Source organism: Dasypus novemcinctus, chromosome 6, assembly GCF_030445035.2.
Source record: "Dasypus novemcinctus isolate mDasNov1 chromosome 6, mDasNov1.1.hap2, whole genome shotgun sequence".
Classification (NCBI taxonomy): domain Eukaryota; kingdom Metazoa; phylum Chordata; class Mammalia; order Cingulata; family Dasypodidae; genus Dasypus; species Dasypus novemcinctus.
Genome location: NC_080678.1, coordinates 46,284,089 through 46,305,155, shown reverse-complemented (window position 1 = coordinate 46,305,155; position 21,067 = coordinate 46,284,089). Strand labels below are relative to the sequence as shown.

Below are 21,067 nucleotides of genomic sequence, written 5' to 3'. Positions count from 1 at the left end.
TTCTATTTTTATCTTTAATGCTTCCTTAAAATTTGGTGATATATTTGAGGCAGGCTATTATTTCCATTTTGTAGGTGAGAAATTTCCCTGTGTATCATTCAAGATAGGTTAGGTTATGCTGTAGTAACGAATAATCTTAAACTTCAGTGATTTAATAAAAAGTATTTACTTTTCATTCATGCTGTATGTCTACCATGTGTTATTAGAGGTGCTGCTCCATGTTATCTTCACAAATGGAAGCAGATTATAGAGGATCTATTCTCTTGAGTACGGTGGGAATAAGGGAAGGTCAAATCACACAATTCAGAAGTGAAAGGCGTGCATTCTTATCAACCGAAGCAAATCATAGACAATATGTAATTTCACACAGGCTGGAAAAGTATAATTCTGCCATAGATTCAGAATGAGGAAAATTAAAAATACCATATGAACAGCACTCAGCCTCCAAAACTAGTTAGAAAGACCTCAGGACTAGAGCCAGGATTTCTACTAACAATACTTACCACTCTGCATTATGTTATAAGTCAAAATGCCATTCTTACCTAAGATATTGGGGAGATAAGTCAAATATCTTTTATGTAAGTATTTAATTTCATGAAGCAGTAGGGGAATTAGTGTCATAATAAGTCAGATATGACAGGAACTTATATTGAGTTGCACCTTCTGGAGGGGGTTGAATTGAAAACTAATCTTGAAATAGTGATACAATTTGGAGAGGTAGAGTAGGGAGGAGACCTGCTGATCAAAGCATTTTGGTGATGCTGATAATGAGAAAGAAGAAGAAAAATTGTTATGCAAGGAATTCACAGCAGATGTATTTCATTATGTGAATTCATTTACAGGGGGGATTTAAACCATGTGTCCCATTTCATCCCCCATTGCACTAAATGAGCTAAAGTCCTAGCGGGATTGTGAGGTGAGAAACTTGGATTCCATTGTTTTCAGTTCCCTTCTATCGCTCAAAGTGCATAGTATGAGATCACAGAAAACCAGGCATGATTCTAATGTTTAACACATTTTTCATACAATTTGATCTCTAATTCTAAACCAAACACTTATAGTGTGCTCAACACAAGTAACAGCCATTTTTTCAATGTTAAAGAATAAGCAAGTTATGTTCAACTTTTGTGTTTATTTATCAACCTGAGAGATTATTTGCCTATCTCCAAAACAGTATTTTCTCAGGGATTTCCAAGGGTAATTTTGCTATATATAATGTTTAATTTATATTCTGATATTAGAACTAATTACCATAGAAGCTATGAATTCATAACTCCTGTACAAGGCCATAGTCTTCAAAGTGAAGGAGAGATATTAGAACATTTTTTCCTTATTTTTACCTCATTCATTCTTTTAAATTCTATGTAATGCTTCCAAATTCTTTGTAAGTTTTATGCACACATATGAACACAGTAGTACAAGTTGTACATGTTTAAGCAAATAAATATACACATATTAGGCCTATATGCATGATCAAGAACATTTGGACATCACTGGCATAAACAACTGTTCAGAAATGTAAATAAACACAGATGTCAATAAGGCAAGTAATAGATTTACCCTAATGGCAAGAAGGAGCCACATCAGAAAAGTATGAAGAATTGGGACATAAGTTTTTATAAATAGTTTGGGGGTAGTTATGAACAATGTTGAAAGGTAATCTAATGAACAAAGTTACACATTTCAATAAATTATTCACATGGCCAAGGCCAAGTTATGAATCTAAGAAAAATTGCCAGGTTCTATCTGAGTTGTAGCCAATTAATGATGTCTACCGTGGGCACTAGAATGGGGAGTGGCAGTACAGGGAAGTACAAAAATAATGAAAATTCAGTGATTTTGAAATATTTATTTGATTGGCCAACCAGTCTTATATTGATTAACATACAAATAAGTTTTATTCAAAATCTGTTTTCAAAAATAAAATTCTTTCAAAAGATCAGTAATCAAGCCAATAAAAACCTAACCTTCATCATAATGATTACTGAATATGAAAAAAATTAACAAAAGTAAAATAATCTTGACACATGTTCATACTCTTTAATCATGTCTGAGCTGTATCTGTCTCTAGTGCATTTTCACTAGTACTTTTCTGGAGAATATATTTTATAATATGGTCTTTTTGTTTTAAATTTTTAATAAAATTACTTTTAATCTTCCTTTTATGGTTGATAAATTTAAAATTGTTGACACCATCAATATACTTCTCTCATTAGAACATACAACTTTTAATTCAGAAACTATTCTTTCTACACATTAACTTACCTGGTAACCTCAGAGCACATTCTGCTAAGTGAGGGATATTCTCAATACTATTTTGTTTTATCATCAAAATACATAAATATCTAGCCCTAATATTTTCACAGCTACAGTCTTTCCCCCCTTTATTCAGAGTACCTTTTATTTATTTATTTATTTTTTCTTCTTCTTTATTTTCTTTTAAATTTTACATTAAAAATATATGAGGTCCCCATATACCCCCCACTCCACCCACCCCACCCTCCCACATCAAAAAACTCTTCCATCATTGTGGCACATCCACTGCACCCAGTGAATACATTCTAGAGAACCACTGCAGCACATGGACAGTGGTCCACATTGTAGTCCACACTCTCCTCCAGTCCACCCAGTGGGCCACGACAGGACACACAACAGGACACCTTTTAAAAGAAAAAGTTCATCCAATCTTTATTTGACTCTGTAGATTATTTCCCAATTTGCAGTACGAAGTGTAAAACATAATGTAAACTATAGACCATGGTTAGTAGCAATGCTTCAATATGTGTTCCTCAATTATAATAAACTTACCACACTAATCAAAGATGTTGTTAATAGGGGAAAATTGTGGGAGGAGTAGGGGATGGGGTATATGGAAATCCCCTTATATTTTTTATATAATCAAACATTTATGTAATCTAAAATTTCTTTAAAAATAATTTTATTTAAGAAAGGGGAAAAAAAGAAACTGATGGATCATATGCACTATATTTTATGAAGAGGTAAGTTACATCAACACAAATAATAAATTCGATCTAATATATATATATAAAGAGAAACCTGCCATTACCTCATAGACAATACTTGTCTTTTCAACATGGAATATAGACAAAGACTGAACATGAGCCATTCAGAGGAAATTTCATGAAATTTCAAAGAAATGATATCCTGCAGATCATAGTGCAATTAAATCAGAAATTAGCAGTATAAAAATATCTTAAAAACCATATGCTTGGACAATAAGATAGATACCCTGGGAAATCATAAAACAAAGATGAAACCATAGTAGAAATTATAAAGAATTTAGAAAGAAATGATATCAGAATTAAACTTCAGGAGAAGAAGCCATCATTTTAAGGATGACTCTCAGATTTTGAAATCTAATGGAGTATGCCCTGCAGGTTTTCAGGAACTGCTGGGGACTGTAGCAGTTTGATATTGTTTATGAATTCCAAAAACAGATATTGGATTATGTTTGTGAACTGGTCTGTCCCTCTGGGCATATGAGATTATTTTGGATTCAGAGGTTTCACTTTTATTTAATTAAATTATGATTAAGGCTTTGATTGGGTCATGTCAGTACAATGTTGAGTCTCTGCCCCCTTGGTGGGTGGTGACTCACAGAGAAAATTACATAGCAGAGCAAAGGAGTTAGTTGGAGTTTTGACCTGGAGCCCAGGAAGTAAACACACAGGAGAGAGCAGAGCAGCTGAGCCTAGAGAGAATGAAGCCCTGGGAGAAAGGCAAGACCTATCTCAGCCTATAGCTGATATTAGAAGAAGCTGGGACCACGGAGCCTTAAGAGGAAGAGGAAGGCTGAAAGTCAGCAGTCATCTTGCTCAAACACGAGGCAACAGACTTTGGTGAGGGAAGTAACTTACACTTTATGGCCTGGTAAATGTAAGCATCTACCCCGAATAAATACCCTTTATAAAAGTCAACAGATTCTTGGTATTTTGTATCAGCACCCCTTTGGCTGACTAATACAGGGGCCCTTGGCACATGTTTCTCTCCCAAATTCTCCTTATGGTAATGCAAATGTTTATCTTATACCTGGGTCTCATTTGTTATTGGAAGCAGATAACTTGTTTTGTAAGTTTCACAGGTCTACAGACACAGGTGATTTTGACCCCAAACAGACTGCATTCCTATAACTGATTTTGATGTGATTGTGTACTTAGCATTGCAATTTAAATAATTTAATTTCTTTTTAGAATGTTGTATGTCTTTTTGGAATTCAGAGGGTGGAGTGTGGCAGTTTGTGATTATTTTAGGAATCCCAACAAAAGAAAGATTATTTTTAAACTAATCAAGTCCTCTGGGTACCCTTTGATGACATTAAATTCAGTTCAGGATTTTTAAATTAAATTCCCTGCTAAGATTGATTTAGAGCTTTTGCATCAACTACCTCAGTATGTATGACTCAGGTAGAGTCCCTGCCCCTTGCTGGGTCTGATATAAATGGGCACTCAGATAGGCACGGAAAGAGAGAGTTCTGTCATTTTCTATCTTGCCATGTGACAGAAAGGAGAAGTCTCAAACAGCTGAGGCCCTAGGGAGAGACTGGCTATTTTGTCTGATAGCTTACGGTTGAAATCTGGAAGAGAGCAGAACAGTTGAGACTGATATAGAAAGCCAGGAAAGAAACAAACCCTATGCCAGGAGAGAGTAGACCACAGGATCACTTAAGCAGGAAGCCTTAAGAGGCTGGGCCCATACAACTCAAGAGGAAGGGAAAAACCTCGAGAAGGAGAGTCCAGGCAGAGATTGCCTGCAATCTTGTTTCAACACATGGCAGCTGACTTTGACAAAGTCATAAGGAAGCATCTCTTAAATGATAGAGATGGTGCTGGTGATGATCCAAGAATTAATCTTCTAGTGAAGAATTTCATTAAATGGTACAATTCTGGATTACAGGAAGAGGGATATAGCCAGTACCAACCTATGCTGAGCACCCTGTTACAATGTGAATTTTCAGTGGGCAAAACCTTATTGGTATATGATATGAATCTCAGAGAAATGGAAATTATGAAAAATTTACAAAGAAATGAATGTAGCATCACAGGAGCACATGAAAAAATTGCTGAATGCAAAAAGCAAATTCTTCCAACAAAATGAATATGAAAAAAATCATCAAAAATATGATGCTTTGGCAAAAGTGATCCAGTGTCATCTAGGCAGGCATGAGATGATAAAGGAACTAGAGGCTCTGGGAAGAGCTGGAGAATCTTTTGCATTTTAGAGAAAGCATTGAAGATAAGCTGGAATTGAGACAGAAATAGTTTCATGTGCTTCTTAGCACCATCCAAGAACTTTGTCATGGACCCTATGGTATTTGATAAACATTCACAGACATTTTCTAGATCACCATTAAAAAAAAAATCATGATCTTTCTTTAGCTTATTTCTGTCAAAACAGTTTATTCTAAAATACTTATAACCAAAAAAAAAAAATAGGCATAGATATATATTGATTAAGGAATGTCAAACCACTAGACCAAGAATAGTCAGACCTATACAACTCATGCAAGATTGCTCAGTCTCTTCTCATAGAAATTCCACATACAGCTAACTCATAGTTTTCCCCATTTCCTACTGACCTTGCCAGCTGGTGGCCTGGTGTCTTTTTGCATCTTTGGCATTTGTGGCACATGCCATAACCTCAAGTAGTCAGCAGGGGAATCTGCATCTGTTTCTTCTCTTTCCACTACCCAAAACTAGGAATTAGCTATCTCAACTGCTGCTATCTGAGAGTCCTTTGTTTTTAGCAAGTGGCCCACAAGTATTGAATCTGGAAGGTGAAAGAAAAGGGAAATTTCTTATTACTGGTCATCATTCAGATTTAAAGAATTTTCTTCTCTCTACATGCCTTTCCCATACGAATAGATCAGACAAGGGCTGAAGTTAGAAATATGAAGTGGATCACTGCCAAACCCACTCCATCTTATTTTAATGAAAATATAAATAATAGCCCTTAATTAAAAAAAAAAAGAAACATTCAACTAGATATTATAGAATCTAATAAGAAGGTGCACTCAAGATAGAGCTGAGCAATGCCTTAGTTATGGTATAAATTCTGAGGGATATGGGAATTAAAGAATACAAAAGAAAAGTTATAAATCACATGTAGTATGCCGTCTAATATGTGACTGCATTTCAGGATGGGGCAAAAATGTTACTCAGTTCACACTAAAAAGCATAGTGTTGACACAAAAGATCCAGTCTTGAACTAACCAGTCTTTTACTTCACATGCCCCCTGTTTTTTTTTTTATTTTATTAAATTAATTTTTAATTATCTTTTAAAAATTTTAGTAGATCACACAAAATGTTACATTAAAAAACATAAGAGGTTCCTATATACGTCACTCCCCACCCCTCCACTCCCATCAGTTTTTTAAATTGTATTTTTTGAAGACACATAGATCACAAAAAATGTTACATTAAAAAAATATAAGAGGTTCCTATATACCCCTCACCCCCCCTCACCCCACTCCTCCCACAATCAACAACATCTTTCATCATTGTGGCACATTCATTGCATTTACTGAATACATTTTGGAACACTGCTGCACCACATGGATAATAGTTTACATTGTAGTTTGTACTCTTCCCTAGTACATTCAGTGGGTTATGGAAGGATAATAATGTCCAGCATCTGTCCCTGTAATATCATTTAGGACAACCCCAAGTCCCAAAAATGCCCCCAGTCACATCTCTTCTTCCCTCTCCCCACCCTCAGCAACTACCATGTCCACTTTCTCCACACAATACTACAATTTCTTCCATTACCAGTCACAATAGTTCCATAGTAGAATATCAGTAAGTCCACTCTAATCCATATTTTATTCCTCCATCCTGTGGATCCTGGGATGGTGATGTCCACTTCACCTCTATATCAAGAGGGGGCTTAGATTCTACATGGATGTTTGATGCAATTCTCCTGCTTGTAATTGAAGGCACTCTGTTCCCTGGTATGGTGGTTGACTGTCTCCACCTATCTGTTAGCTGACCTGGGTAAGTCCAAAGAACCAGAGGGTAAGAGATGCAACTCTGCTGAGGCTCAGGCTCCGGCTGGCACATGGCCAGTCCACAGATTCAAGTCTCCTGAGTATACACCAACCCTAGAGCCAGCCACAGATTCACTAAAAGAGACAGAAGAGGCATGTGTAGAAAGGTCACATGTGAGTCAAACTCCATCATACTCAGGAACACAAATTCCAAAGTAGGGCCCACTGACATGCCAGAGCCATCTGCCATGACCATAGAACTTGTGGGTCTCTGTAGCCCTCAGGAAAACCAATACCTGGGATTGTATCTACTTTGGCTGTCTCTGGGGTGCTGCTGAGATGCGTGTAAGTGGGACTCCTCTGAAGACCTCCCAACTCTTTTTTGAAGACTCTTAGCCATATAAACTCTTTTGTCTTTGCCATTTCTCCCTTTTATTCAAGGTCAAAAAGCAGTTTTTAACCATGATCTACACATAGGCTGAGATATTCTGCTGGTCCCGGTTGACCCTTTTATTCAAGGTCTCTTTCTAATTGCATCACCAGTTAGTGATTTATAACTCAGCTCCAGGGAGGTTCATCCCTGGGAGTCATGTTCCATACTGGGGGGAAGGTAATGTGTTTATATACTGAGTTTGGCATAGAGAGTGGCCACATTTGAGCAACATGGAGGCTCTCAGGAGGTGACTCTTAGGCACCCTGCAGCTCTATGCCTAGTTCATATTTTAGGCGCACAGGCTCAGAAGCATAGTCATCAGTACCAAGGACTCATCATTGGACCACACTTCATCATTGTTCTTTGCCATTGCACTTGGTGGATTGTTGTTGTTCCATTGGGGAATGTGATAGAGCTCCCCTCAGTAGGAACTCAGCCCTCCCTCAGTTGTCATTTGTAACTGTAACTACTATGAAAATATCCAACATATATCCAAACATAAAAAGATGGTGCACTCAAGATGGAGCTGAGCAATGCCTTAGTTATGGTATATATACATGCCCTGAGGAACTCCCTCCAACCATGTGCCCCCATCAATAACACCCCACAAGAGTGTTCCTCCCCTGCCATAGTTGAACCTTTCTGTGGTACAAAATTTCTTCAAAAAATGAAGCCTAATATATTGCCAAATTCAATTAATAGGAAAATGAAATATAGTGATGGTTTAAAGATTAGAAATAGAATACATACTAATTTAGGAAAACTGAAAGAAAGTAAAAATAAATTGGGGTATTAAAAAATGAAAAAGGAGAGCGGGATGGAGCGTGAGAGTGGGAGGGAGCACGAGAGCAGGACCCACTGGCAGGCATTTGTGCCTGTCCTCAGGGCCAGCAATGGATTTTACCATTTACAGTGAGCCAGGCCACTAGGAGCAGGGATCCCCACCCTGCAGTCCCCCTGCAGTCCCAGAAGTGCATGTGTAAGCTGGATGCAGAGCCAACCAAGGTCCTGCGAGCTGACTAAAAAGCATCCTCACAGCTCTCCAAGAAAGACCCACATGGACTCCAGGACTGGCTGAGTGGTGACATGATCCTGAAGGATGTGTCTGGATATCAATCTGGAGAGACTGAGACAAAATTAGTGCTTCCTCAAGGTAAAACTGTGGGTTTCTAACATGGAGCTAGGAAGCTGTGGGAAGGTAAACCCCTTTCCCCTAGGGCAAGGGCTGCAACTTTCCCTGAGAACTACTGGCCACAAGGCAGAGTTCCCACACCCTGTGTTCCCCTAAACATGTGAACCCTAAGCCAGTGTTCTCTGAACCCACACAATCCACATCTCACAGACCCACGTACCCTAAGTCCACATTCTCCTGGGCCTCTGTTTCCCAAATCCAGTACTCCTGGAAATCTGGCATTGCCCTAGCTCACTGGGCTAACTCTGGGAGTGGGTGGGTTTAGGATGGAAGTGCAGAGGGGTGCAAAGAGTTCAGGTTGAATTTTCTGGTCCTCCCCTTTTACTGAGTTTGGAGGAGTACACCAGCTGACTTGGAGAGAGCCTAGGAAGAGAGGAGAGGCAAATCTGCCAAGAGAGCCTGATTTACTTAAATACCCTGGGATAGGAAACTTGGTTGGGGAGAAGGAGGAGTCAGAAAACTAACTGGCCCCTCTGTAGCATTCCTAAGGGAGAGGGACAGTAGGTTCTGCTTTGCAAGCTTACAAATGCTTATTTAGGGTTCCTGGTAAAGGGTGGGTACTCTATCTCAAGAAATTGAGAGACATTATTTTCTGAGGAGATTTGGTTCACCAGGGACCCATTTTAATCTCCTCCAGGAGCCCTCACACAGCCTTCCTACTGCCCTGGGAGAGGGGAAGTGAGGAAGGAAGAAAGGGGGAAGGTCAGACTCCTAAACAGTTTATTCAACTGCAAGGAGGATTCCTTTCTTGAGGACTTGTGTGGTCTTTCTTGTTGGCTTGTTTTCTTGTTTCTCCTTACTCTTTATCCCCCCACAGCCCTTTTATTTCTTTTTTTCCTTTCTCTTTCTCGCTTTTTCTCTTTTTTTCCTTTTCCCTCCCCCCCCTTTTCTCTTTTTTTTATATTAGGTGCTGCAGGCAACAACTCTTATTTGCTGTGCTTCCTTGTCCTCAATTTCCTACTTCCTGTGTGTACTGATTGTGGCTACCAACTTTGTCCCTTTTCCTTTACACCTTTCTATTTTCCATCATTTATTGTTTCTCTTACATTCCACCTCTTTTTGTTTAGCCCCCAATATTTCTGCCTTTTTATCTATAATACCTCTATTCTGTTTTCTATCTTTTATTCACTCTTTATATTATCATCCTTTCTTTTCTCTTTACCTCTCTACAGACCATACTGGCCTTTTAATTCATACTATATTCCTCCCCATATTCAGTTTACTATCCCATTATAGGTATTCCCCTTTTTTACTGTTATAACCCCACATAGCTTACCTGAGTTCAATATCCATTCTCCTAGAGCTCACATTGTTCTTCTGCTAACATCCACATATCAATACTACTATTATCTTTTTCTTTTCTTATCCCTTTTGCTGTCTCTGGCCCTAATATTTTCCTTTAAGGGAACTTAGCCAACAACAAGGAAATAGAATAACAAGAACAAAGTGACAAAGGGAAGACTTAACATGCACACAAAAACAACTAATTGAACCCCAACATAAAAAAAAGAATCACCTGAATAAACCCATCAAGATACAATGATGACCAGACAACAACAAAAACTACAAACCATATCAAAAATCAGGAACACATGACCCAATCCAATGAACAAACTAAAAACCAGGAAGAGGAGTGGAACACCAAACAACTAAATAAAGTTCTCAAAAAATGTATTAAGGACCAATTTAATGAAATGAAGGAAGAGATTAAGGATATTAAGAAAACACTTGGGGAGCATACAGAAGAAATTGTAATCATGGACAAAAAGATAACAGATATGACGGTGATGAACAACACAATCCAAGGAATCAAAAATACACTTACAGCAAATAACAGCAGGTTTGAAGAGGCGGAGGAAAGAATTAGTAATTTGGATCTTAAATCAAGCAGATAGTAGAAATGATCGATAAAAAGACAGAAAAAAACAGCAGGGACTTAAAGAGCTGAATGACAATCCAAAACACACAAACATATGCATTATAGGCATCCCAGAAGGAGAAGAGAAGGGAAAGGGGACAGAAGGAGTGTTGGAGGAAATTATGGCTGAAAACTTCCCAAATCTACTGAGGGAGATGCATGTACATGTCCAGGAAGCACAACACACCCCAAACAGCATAAATCCCAACAGGTCTACTCCAAGACATATACTTGTCAAATTATCCAATGCTCAAGACAAAGAGAAAATTCCAAAAGCAGCAAGAGAAAGAGAACCATCACTTACAAAGGAGGCTCCATAAGATTAAATGCCGATTTCTCATCTGAAACCATGGAGGCAAGAAGGCAGTGGTATGACATAGTCAAGGTACTAAAAGAAAAGAATATCCAACCTGGAATACTCTATCCAGCAAAACTAGCATTCAAAAGTGATGGAGAGTTCAAAATATTCACAGATAGACACTGAGAGCGTATGCCAAAAAGAAATCTGGGGGCGGCGGATGAGCCCAGTGGTTAGGGCATCCGTCTACCACATGGGAGGTACATGGTTCAAACCCCGGGCCCCCTTGATCCGTGTGGAGCTGGCCCATGTGCAGTGCTGATGCGTGCAAGGAGTACCCTGCCACGCAGAGGTGTCCTCCGCATAGGGGAGCCCCATGCGCAAGGAGTGTGCCCCATAAGGAGAGCAGCCCAGTGCGAAACAAAGTGCAGCCTGCCCAGGAATGGTGCAGCACACACTGAGAGCTGACACAAAAAGATGATGCAGCAAAAAGAAACACAGAATCCGGTGCCGCTGATGACAACAGAAGAGGACAAAGAAGACACAGCAAATAGACACAGAGAACAGACAACTGGGGTGGGGGAGGGAGGGAAGAGAAATAAATAAATAAATAAATAAATAAATAAATAAATAAATAATTTTTTTTTTTTTAAAAAAGAAAGAAATCTGCCCTTCAAGAAATGCTAAATGGTGTTCTGCCGGAGGAAAGAAAAAAAAAAAAAAAAGGAGAAACAGAGTTGGAGGAGAGTGTAAGAACAACTAAAACAACCAAAGAGATAAAAAAATCAAACAACATATGACAAACACAAATCCAAAGAAAATATGGCTGACAATTAATTCCTTCAAAGTAACAACACTGAATGTCAATGGATTAAACTCACCTGTTAAGTGACACAGATTGGAATATTGGATGAGGAAATATGACCTGTCTTTATGCTGTCTACAAGAAACACATCTTAGACCCAGGGATCCAAGGAGATTGGAAGTGAGTGACTAAAAATAATCTTATAGGCAAATAATAACCAAAAAAGGTCAGAAGTAGGTATATTAGTATCTGACAAAAACAACTTTAAATGCAAAACTATTGTGAGAGACAAAGATGGACACTACATATTAGTGAAAGGGATAATCTTTCAAGAAGAAAGAACAAGAACAATCAAAAATATGTATGCCCCTAACAAGGGCACCTCTACATATGTGAGGCAAACAATGCAAAAACTAAGGGAAGGAATAGATGCCTTGACAATTATAGTGGGGGACTTTAGCATACCACTGTCACCATTGGACAGAACATCTCAAAAGAGAATCAATAAAGAAACAAAGACTTTGGACAATGTGTTGGAGAATCAGGACATCATACACATATACATAATATTACATGCAAATACAACAGGATATATGTTCTCCTCAATTGCACATGGATCATTCTCCAAGATAGACCACATGCTAGGCCACAGAGAAAGTCTCAATGAATTCAGAAAGATTGAAATTATACAAAATGATATCTCTGACCACAGTGGAATGAAGCTGAAAATCTGCAAGGGCCAGAGACCCAGATTTGGCAACAAGATATGGAAGTGAAACAAAACACTCCTAGAAAAACAGTGGGTCAAGAAGGAAATCTCAAAAGAAATCAATAACTACCTTGAAACTAAGGAAAATGATAACGCAACATATCAAAATGTATGGGATGCAGCAAAAACTGTACTGTGAGGGAAATTCATAGCCATAAATTCATACATCGAAAAAGAAGAGCTAAAATTGAAGACCTAACTGCACAATTGGAGGAATTAGTAAAAAAACAACAAACTAACCCAAAGAAAGAAGAAAGAAAGAAATAACAAAGATAAAAGCAGAATTAAATGAAATAGAAAATAAGAAAGCACTTGAAAAAATAAATAAAACCAAGAGCTGGTTCTTTAAGAAGATCAATAAAATTGACAAACCCTTAGCTAGACTAACAAAGAAAAAAAGAGAGAAGCTGCAAATACACAAAATAAGAACTGAGAAAGGGGATATCACCACTGACCCTACTGAAATAAAAACTATCATAAGAGGATACTTTGAAAAGCTATATTCCAACAAGAAAGACAATTTAGAGGAAATGAAAAAATTCCTAGAAACACATAAGCAGCCTACATTGATAAAGGAAGAAATTGATGATCTCAACAAACCAGTCACAAGTAAAGAGATAGAACCAGTCATTAAAAAACTCCCAACTAAAAATCCTTGGACCAGATGGTTTCACAGGTGAATTCTACCAAACATTCTGGAAAGAACTAATACCAATCTTGCTTAAACCTTTCCAAAAAATCAAAATATAAGGAACATTGTCTAACTCATTTTATTATGCCAACATTACCCTAATACCAAAGCCAAACAAAGATACCACAAGAAAGGAAAATTACAAGCCAATTTCTCTAATGAACCTAGATGTGAAAATCCTCAACAAAATACTTGCTAATTGCATTCAACAACACATTAAAAGAACTATACACCATGACCAAGTGAGTTTCATTCCTGGTATGCAAGGATGATTCAACATAAGAAAATCAGTTAATGTAATACACCACATAAACAATTGAAGGGAAGAAAACACATTGATCATATATATAGATTCAGAAAAAGCACTTGATAAAATACTGCACTCTTTCTTGATAAAAACACTGCAAAAGATAAGAATAGAAGGAATCTTTCTGAACATTATGAAGAGTATATATGAAAAACCCACAGCTAACATCATTTACAATGGTGAAATCCTAAAATCTTTCCCTCTAAGACCAGGAACAAGGCAAGGATGCCCACTATCACCCCTTCTATTTAATATTGTGTTAGAAGTACTTGCTCAAGCACTGAGGCAAGAACCAGATATAAAAGGGATTCATATAGGAAAGGAAGAAGTCAAAATTTCACTATTTGCAGATGACATGACCCTATATATAGAAAGCCCTGAGAAATCTACAACAAAGCTTCTAGAACTGAATAAATGAGTTCAGTAAATTTACAGGTTATAAGATCCATCCACAAAAATCAGTAGCATTTCTGTACACTGATGATAAGCAATCTGAGGAGAAAATCAAGAAACAAATATCATTTACAATAGTAAATTAAAAAGTCAAATACCTAGGAATAAATTTAACTAAATATGTAAAAGACTTATACACAGAAAACTACACAACTCTGTTCAAGGAAATCAAAGAAGATCTAAATAATAGAAGAATATTCTCTGCTCATGGATAGGAAGACTAAATATTATTAAGATGTCTATCCTACCAAAACTGATTTACAGGTTCAAGGCAATTCCAATAAAAATCAACATAGCATGTTTTAATGAACTAGAAAAACTAATTATGAAATTTATTTGGAAAGGAAAGAGGCCCCCAATAGCCAAAGACATGTTGAAAAATAAAAATGAAATTGGATGAATCACACTACCTGACTTCAAAACATATTATAAACTACAGTAGTGAAAATGGCATGATATTGGCAAAAGAATAGACACACTGACCAATGGAACTGAATTGACAGTTCCGATATAGATCCTCATGTATACAGTCATCTGATATTTAACAAGACCATCAAACCTACTCAACTGGGAGAGAATGGCCTCTTCAACAAATGGTGCCTAGAGAATTGGATATCTATACGCAAAAGAAGGAAAGAGGATTATCATCTCATACTTAATACAAAAATCAATTCAAGGTGGCTGAAAGACCTAAATTTAAGAGCCAAGACCATAAAGACTTTAGAAAATAATGTAGGGAAGCATCTACAGGACCTTGTAATAGGAAATGGCTTAATGAACTTCATACCAAAAGCATGAGCAGCAAAAGAACAAATAGATAAATGGGACTTCCTCAAAATTAAATCCTTTGCACCTCAAAGGAATTTTTCAAGAAAGTGAAAAGAGAGCCTACCCAATGGGAGAAAATATTTGATAGCCATATATCTGATAGGAGACTTATGTCCTGCATATATAAAGAACTCCCATATCTCAAATAAAGACAACCCATTTAAAAAATGGGAAAAAGATTTGAACAGACAGTTCTCCAAAGAAGAAATATAAATGGCTAAAAGTACGTGAAAAATGCACGAAATCACTAGCTATTAGGGAAGTGAAAATCAAAACTACAATGAGATACCATCTTACTCCCCTAAGACTGGCAGCTATCAAAAAAAAAAAGAAGACTAGAAGTGCTGGAGAGAATGTGGAGGAATGGTAACCTTCATCCACTGCTGGTGGTAATGGAGAAGGATCCAACCATTCTGGAAGACAGTTTGGTGGTTTCTCAAAAAGTTAGCTATAGATTTGCCATATGACCCAGCAATTCCGCTGGTGGGTATATACCCAGAGGAACTGAAAATAAGGACACAAACCAATATATGCACCCCAATGTACATAGTAGCATTATTCACTATTGCCAAAAGTTGGAATCAACACAAATGCCCATCAACAGATGAATAGATAAATAAAATGTGGTATATACATACCATGGAATACTACTCAGCTATAAGAAAGAATATAGTACAAACACACGTGATAACATGGATGAGTCTTGAGGACCTTATTTTAGTGAAGCAAGCCAGGCATTGAAGGACAAATACTACATGACCTCTCTGATATGAATCAAGCAAACAAAGCTGTCTCAGAGAACTAGAGACTGGAAGATAGGCTTAAAGGAACTTTGGGGAGTGGGGAGAGGAAGATTGTGAGCTGACGCCTACATGGGTAAAATCTAGGATGACCTGGAGGTAAGTATTTTTACAGGGAAGAGATAAGATGGGGGCATAGGGATACCATTGGGCAGAGGCTTGCAGGCTTGAGGGGGACTAGGGTTGGGAGGATGGGTCATATGGCCCAAGGAATTGGAGGGAGGGCCAGGGGGAACAGTTGAATATGGGAGAATCTCAGGTATATGGTTGAAAATATAAGGCTGAGAAAACTCTTTAGAAAATGTAATAAGGAAGGATTGCATGTTTACGGTGCTTAAAGTGGGGCATCTTGTACAAGCACAGGCTGCTAGGGAGAATGTGAGTGCTTAGTTTTTCAGCGTGTGTTAAATCATTGGATGGAGACCATACAATGAGTGTGAAGGTGTAGCCACATCCTGGGGAGACCTGATGTCCTCAAACAGAGGGAATTGTGTCCCTTGAGAGAATCAGTGGCTCCCAATGGGTTAGGGCAGTCTAGTGTGTCAAGCCTTCAGCATTGTTGCAAGTATCTGTAAATCTGGTCCCTCAAGTAGTGAAGATTGATTGTCACTGTGGGCCCCAAGGGGAGGAGGAGAGAGGTAAAGAATAGATGGAAGCAGGGCAACTGAGGGGCAATGGAAGTCCTCCACAAGATCATGTAATGATGGATATAGGACATGTTAATGTCCACCAAAAATGTATACAAGTCTATAAGCTAAAATGTAAACTATAATGTAAAACATCAGGAAATTAAGTTTAGAAAAATTTAATTTTGTCTTCACAAAAGTTAGATCACAATAATTCAAATATACAATATAGGGGAATCCTATATGTCCAACATCAAACCATTTTCCCGTTTCCCCAGCAATGAGCTTTTTACATATTCATGTTATGTTTGTTGCAGCTGATGTGCAGATATTAAGACATAGCTTTCAAACATGGTTTCATTTTGGTTTACATTATGGTTTATATTTTAGACTGTATAATTTTCTAAATTTTACATTACCTTATGTTTTACATTATGGTTTACATTTTACCCTATAGACTTTTATACATTTTTCATGTAATTTAACATGTCCTATATCCATCATTGCATGATCTTGTGGAATACTTCCATTGCCACCCCCCAGTTAACCTGATTCCATCTATTCTATACCTCTCCCCACTCCCCTCAGGGTCCGCAATTACAATCAATCTTCACTACTTGCAGGATGAGATTTACAGATATTTGCAACAATGCTGAGGACTTGACATACTAGACTGCCCTAACCCTTTGGGAGCCACCGATTCTCTCAAGAGACACAATTCCCTCTGTTTGAGAACAACAAGCCTCCCCAGGATGTGGGTACACCTTCACACTCACTGTATGGGTCTCCACCCAATGATATAACACACTATGACAAAATGGGTACTCACACACTTCCTAGAAGCCTGCCCCTGTACCAGATGCCCCCCCTTAAACACCTTAAGCAGGTAATCCTTTCTTATTAATTTTTAAAATAGATATTGCAAAGCAGAAAAATCAGAATCCCTGTACTATTGATTAAGCCGTACGTGGAACCTAGACTACCACCTGTACAGATACTGCTGAATACCTCCAAACCACAGGTTCAAGTCCTTTCTCAAAAATGGACCTAATTTGGGAATACCAGCCCCACAGTTGAGGCTTGGTGCTATTAGTAGCAGATCTACCATCCTACCATAGCTGTAGTAGCTGCAAACACAGACTCTGTAGTCTTCTGTGCCAGTGACAAGGCTTTCAGTGAACATTCTGCCTTTCCACCAATACCTGTCAAATCAGTTGTTATTAATCCTTTTATTACTGGGCCTGAAATCATCCTTATGACTGGCAACATGATTTTGTCACAGAATACAGCCAATGAATCAATTAATACATTAAAAAGAAGACATAATGGTGAAGGCCAAAATACCACATAAAGACAGTAGGCTACCCTTGATGCATTTCACAGTTAAGTTGGTATTGAGTCCAGTATACTGAAGGGGAAACTCCTGGAACTCACAAGAGGTATGTCTAAAATGTAAATGTAGCAGCAATATGTTTCACTTCAGTTTAAACTGTTGGATCTATTAAAGAAGAGTAAAACAATTTTTTTTGTTGGTTTTCAAATGCACGAATTAAGTAATTGATCATTTCTTAATGGTTTCATGAATGATGGTTCTTATCTTTCAATTCTATTATTTGAAGCACTTTTCTGCCATGTAAAACTAACAGTAGAGCTTAAATAAAATTTTTGGATTCTGGTTATTGTATAATCTTTAATAGCATAATTTCAAATATCATTTAAGTGCTCCTTTCTTTTTCAAATAATTTTCTTTTCATGTAATTACATGATTTGACATAATTTCTTAATTTAGGGACATTTTTCTGAAGAGCTCCCTTTTTCATAGTGATGCTAAATCTATTCTGAAATATTTAACATTGCCTATTCATCTTCCCTAAACTCTCACCTCCATAACCTCCTTCCTTAGTCTATTTTTTTAGTAGTTTGATTTCCATCTTTCCCAATATGTCCACGTTCTTCTTATTTCTCTTAAATGTAAAAGGTCAGAAATAAAACAAAATCACTCCTGAAAATGTAGCCCAGTCAATTCTTACCTATTTTAAAAACAAGCTCTATGTCTCATTTTCTGTTTCTGGTTTATTTTAAAGTGGAGATTTTTATTTGCTCTTATGCATTTTACTCTGATTCCAACTAAGTTTGGTTTTAACTTTTGCCTTTTTTTTGATTGAACTGGACCCTATATTTGACAGACACTTTGGGACCTGATAAGTTCAGTTGTAGTCTAGTATTATATTCCAAGTTGATAATCCTACCCAATTTTGTATTTTGAAATTTAATATAAAGGATGCCATATGACCTTAATGAGTATATCACTGTGGTCCTGTATAAAACCCTGTGAGACATGTATTTCTTAACCTTCTTTGCAGTTTGAAGCTGTATCAAGTTAAAAATTTAATACAGAAGAACATATTTTTAAATTGAATCTATTCCTGTGGGTGTGAACCCCTTGTAAGTAGAACCCTTTGATGAATTAAATTCAGCTAAGGTGTGTTTGGCTCAGCCCAATCAGGCTGTGTCTTAATCCCATCATTGGAGTCTTTTATAAATGGAATGAATTCAGACATGAGAGAGAGAAAGCCATGCAAGCAAGAAGCTGAAATCAATGAAATCCAAAAAAGAAGAGAAAGACTACCTTATGCCTTGCCACGTGACAGAGGAGGCAAGGATCACCAGCAGTGGGTCTTTGGGAAGAAAGCATCACCTTGATGATGGCTTGATTTGGACATATTTTTGGCTTAAAACATAAGGTAATACATTCCAATTGTTTAACATGACCCATTTCATAGTATTTGCTTTGAGCAGCTTAGGAAACTAAGACACTCTCTATCCTATATCCCAATGCTTTGAACATGACTGACTAAGCCCTCTGACTGATGGAGTTAATATCATCAAACATAGAAGATACAATAAAAAACTTAAAAAGAAGATTCTCTTGGTTCTCCCTACTCTACAAAGCAAAAAGAGGAAACTAGATTTTTTGGTGTAACTTGCATTTAGAAACCCAATGCTTAGGTTCCTTGAAATGTGGATGTGATGCCCAAACACATTTCTATCCTTATATGCACATTTAAATATATTATAGAGAAAGATTTAAAACTTTTGAAAATATAAACAGATCCATTTTAAAAAATAAGCACATTTGATTTAGGATTTTTACATATTTTGCAGAGTAAGTGAACAAAACTATCTAGTTATACCATAATTTGAATTTCTTCAAAGGTACTCAAAACTTAAAACAAGTGATTTTTATTTTTGACAAATGTTTGGTAAGTCAGAGAAAAATGGTATCATGCCAAGGGAGAAATGCCTCCTAGATGAGAGTTTTGTTTGATTGTTTATTTGTTGCTTTGTTTTAAAAAATAAGTTTGATCCAAGATCCCAGACGGGTCACAGCTGTGGCAGGGGAGAATATGTGTCAGTTATGAGGGGATGTGTATGAAGGGGTGTACCTGGGACATGACTCTAAAGCATATGAATATAATAAAGTATTCATGAGACATTGTCTTGGTGAGTGGAGACCCACAAAATAACCTAAAGAATATTGAATTCTCATCCTGGGAAGTCCTGCTACATTCTCAGGTAGAACATCAAGAATCCCCTGAGTACAAGGGTAGTGCCTAGTAAAGGAAGACAGACCATTATGCCAGGCTCTTGATGATTATACCTATGAATCTTTTCTTGTGAAATTGAAACTTACCATATAATTACATAATGCTTAAGAGGGACCTCCTGAAAGCCTCCTTGTTGCTCAAGTGTGGCCTCTCTCTAAGTCAAACTCAGCATATAAACAAAATACCTTCTCTCTGGTATGGGACATGACTCCCAGGGATGATCCTCTCTGGCACCAAGGGATTATTACCGAGCACCAACTAGCAATGCATCTGGAAAAAGACCTTGACCAAAAGGGGGAAAGGATAAATACAAATGAGTTTTTATGGCTAAGAGATTTCAAAATGAGTCAGGAGGTCATTCCAGAGGTTACTCTTTTGAACAGCTCAGCAGGATCTCATTGACTGTCACAGTAAACAGTGCCTCAAACAGTGGGGCTCCTGAGAGCTCTAGACACATCAATAAGCAGGTCAGACAAGCTCAGGAATTCAGCACCTTGTTAGTGGACCTTACCTTGGAATTTATGATCCCCAGTGTAACAAACTTAGACATTTATAGTTTCCCTACACATGGCTCTTCTGCTCTTTTAATTTGAACCTATAATTAGCACTATACTTGTTAAATATATGTCCTGGAGACTTAAATCTTTGGCCCATTCATGTGCCAATTGAGTCCTGAATCTCAGCAGAGTTGCAAAACCCACTCTTCAGTTCATTGGACTCACCCAGGACAACTAACAAGGAGATGATAATGGACAATGCCCATCCCAAGGAATGGAAAGCGACTGCACCTGCAAGCAAGATCATTCCATCCATCTGCACCATAGGACCTAGGCCCCCTCTCAGTTAGAAACAGAGTGGGCATCATCATCCCAAAATCTTCAAGATTGGGAAATGAACAATGGACTTAAGTAGACTTATTATTATTCCATTATAGACATTGTCATTCTGGCAACAGAGAAATATTTTATCATTGATATAAAGGCAGTGGCCACCAGAGGTTCTGAGGGAAGGGAGAAAGAAGAATAGGTGGGCATTTTTGGGATATTGGAATTGTCCTGCATGACATTACAATGTTGGATATAGGCCATTATATATTTTGTCATAACCTACAAAATTGTGTGGGACAGAGTGTAAACTATAATATAAACTCTAGTCCATAGTTAGTAGCAATGGTTCAATATGTGTCCATCAATTTTAGCAAATGTACCATACTAATGAAGGTTGTTGTTAATGTGGAAAAGTGTGGGAGGGGAGGGGCGCATATGGGAATCCCCTATAATTTTTATGTAACATTCATGTATTCTTAAGCTTCTTTAAACATAAAAATAAAAATAA

General features: G+C 37.5%; 1 pseudogene; it reads left to right on the top strand.

Annotated features, from left to right (window-relative positions):
• Positions 1 to 4,788: 4,788 nt before the first annotated feature.
• Positions 4,789 to 5,336, top strand: LOC101435607 (THO complex subunit 7 homolog pseudogene; annotated as a pseudogene).
• Positions 5,337 to 21,067: the final 15,731 nt, after the last annotated feature.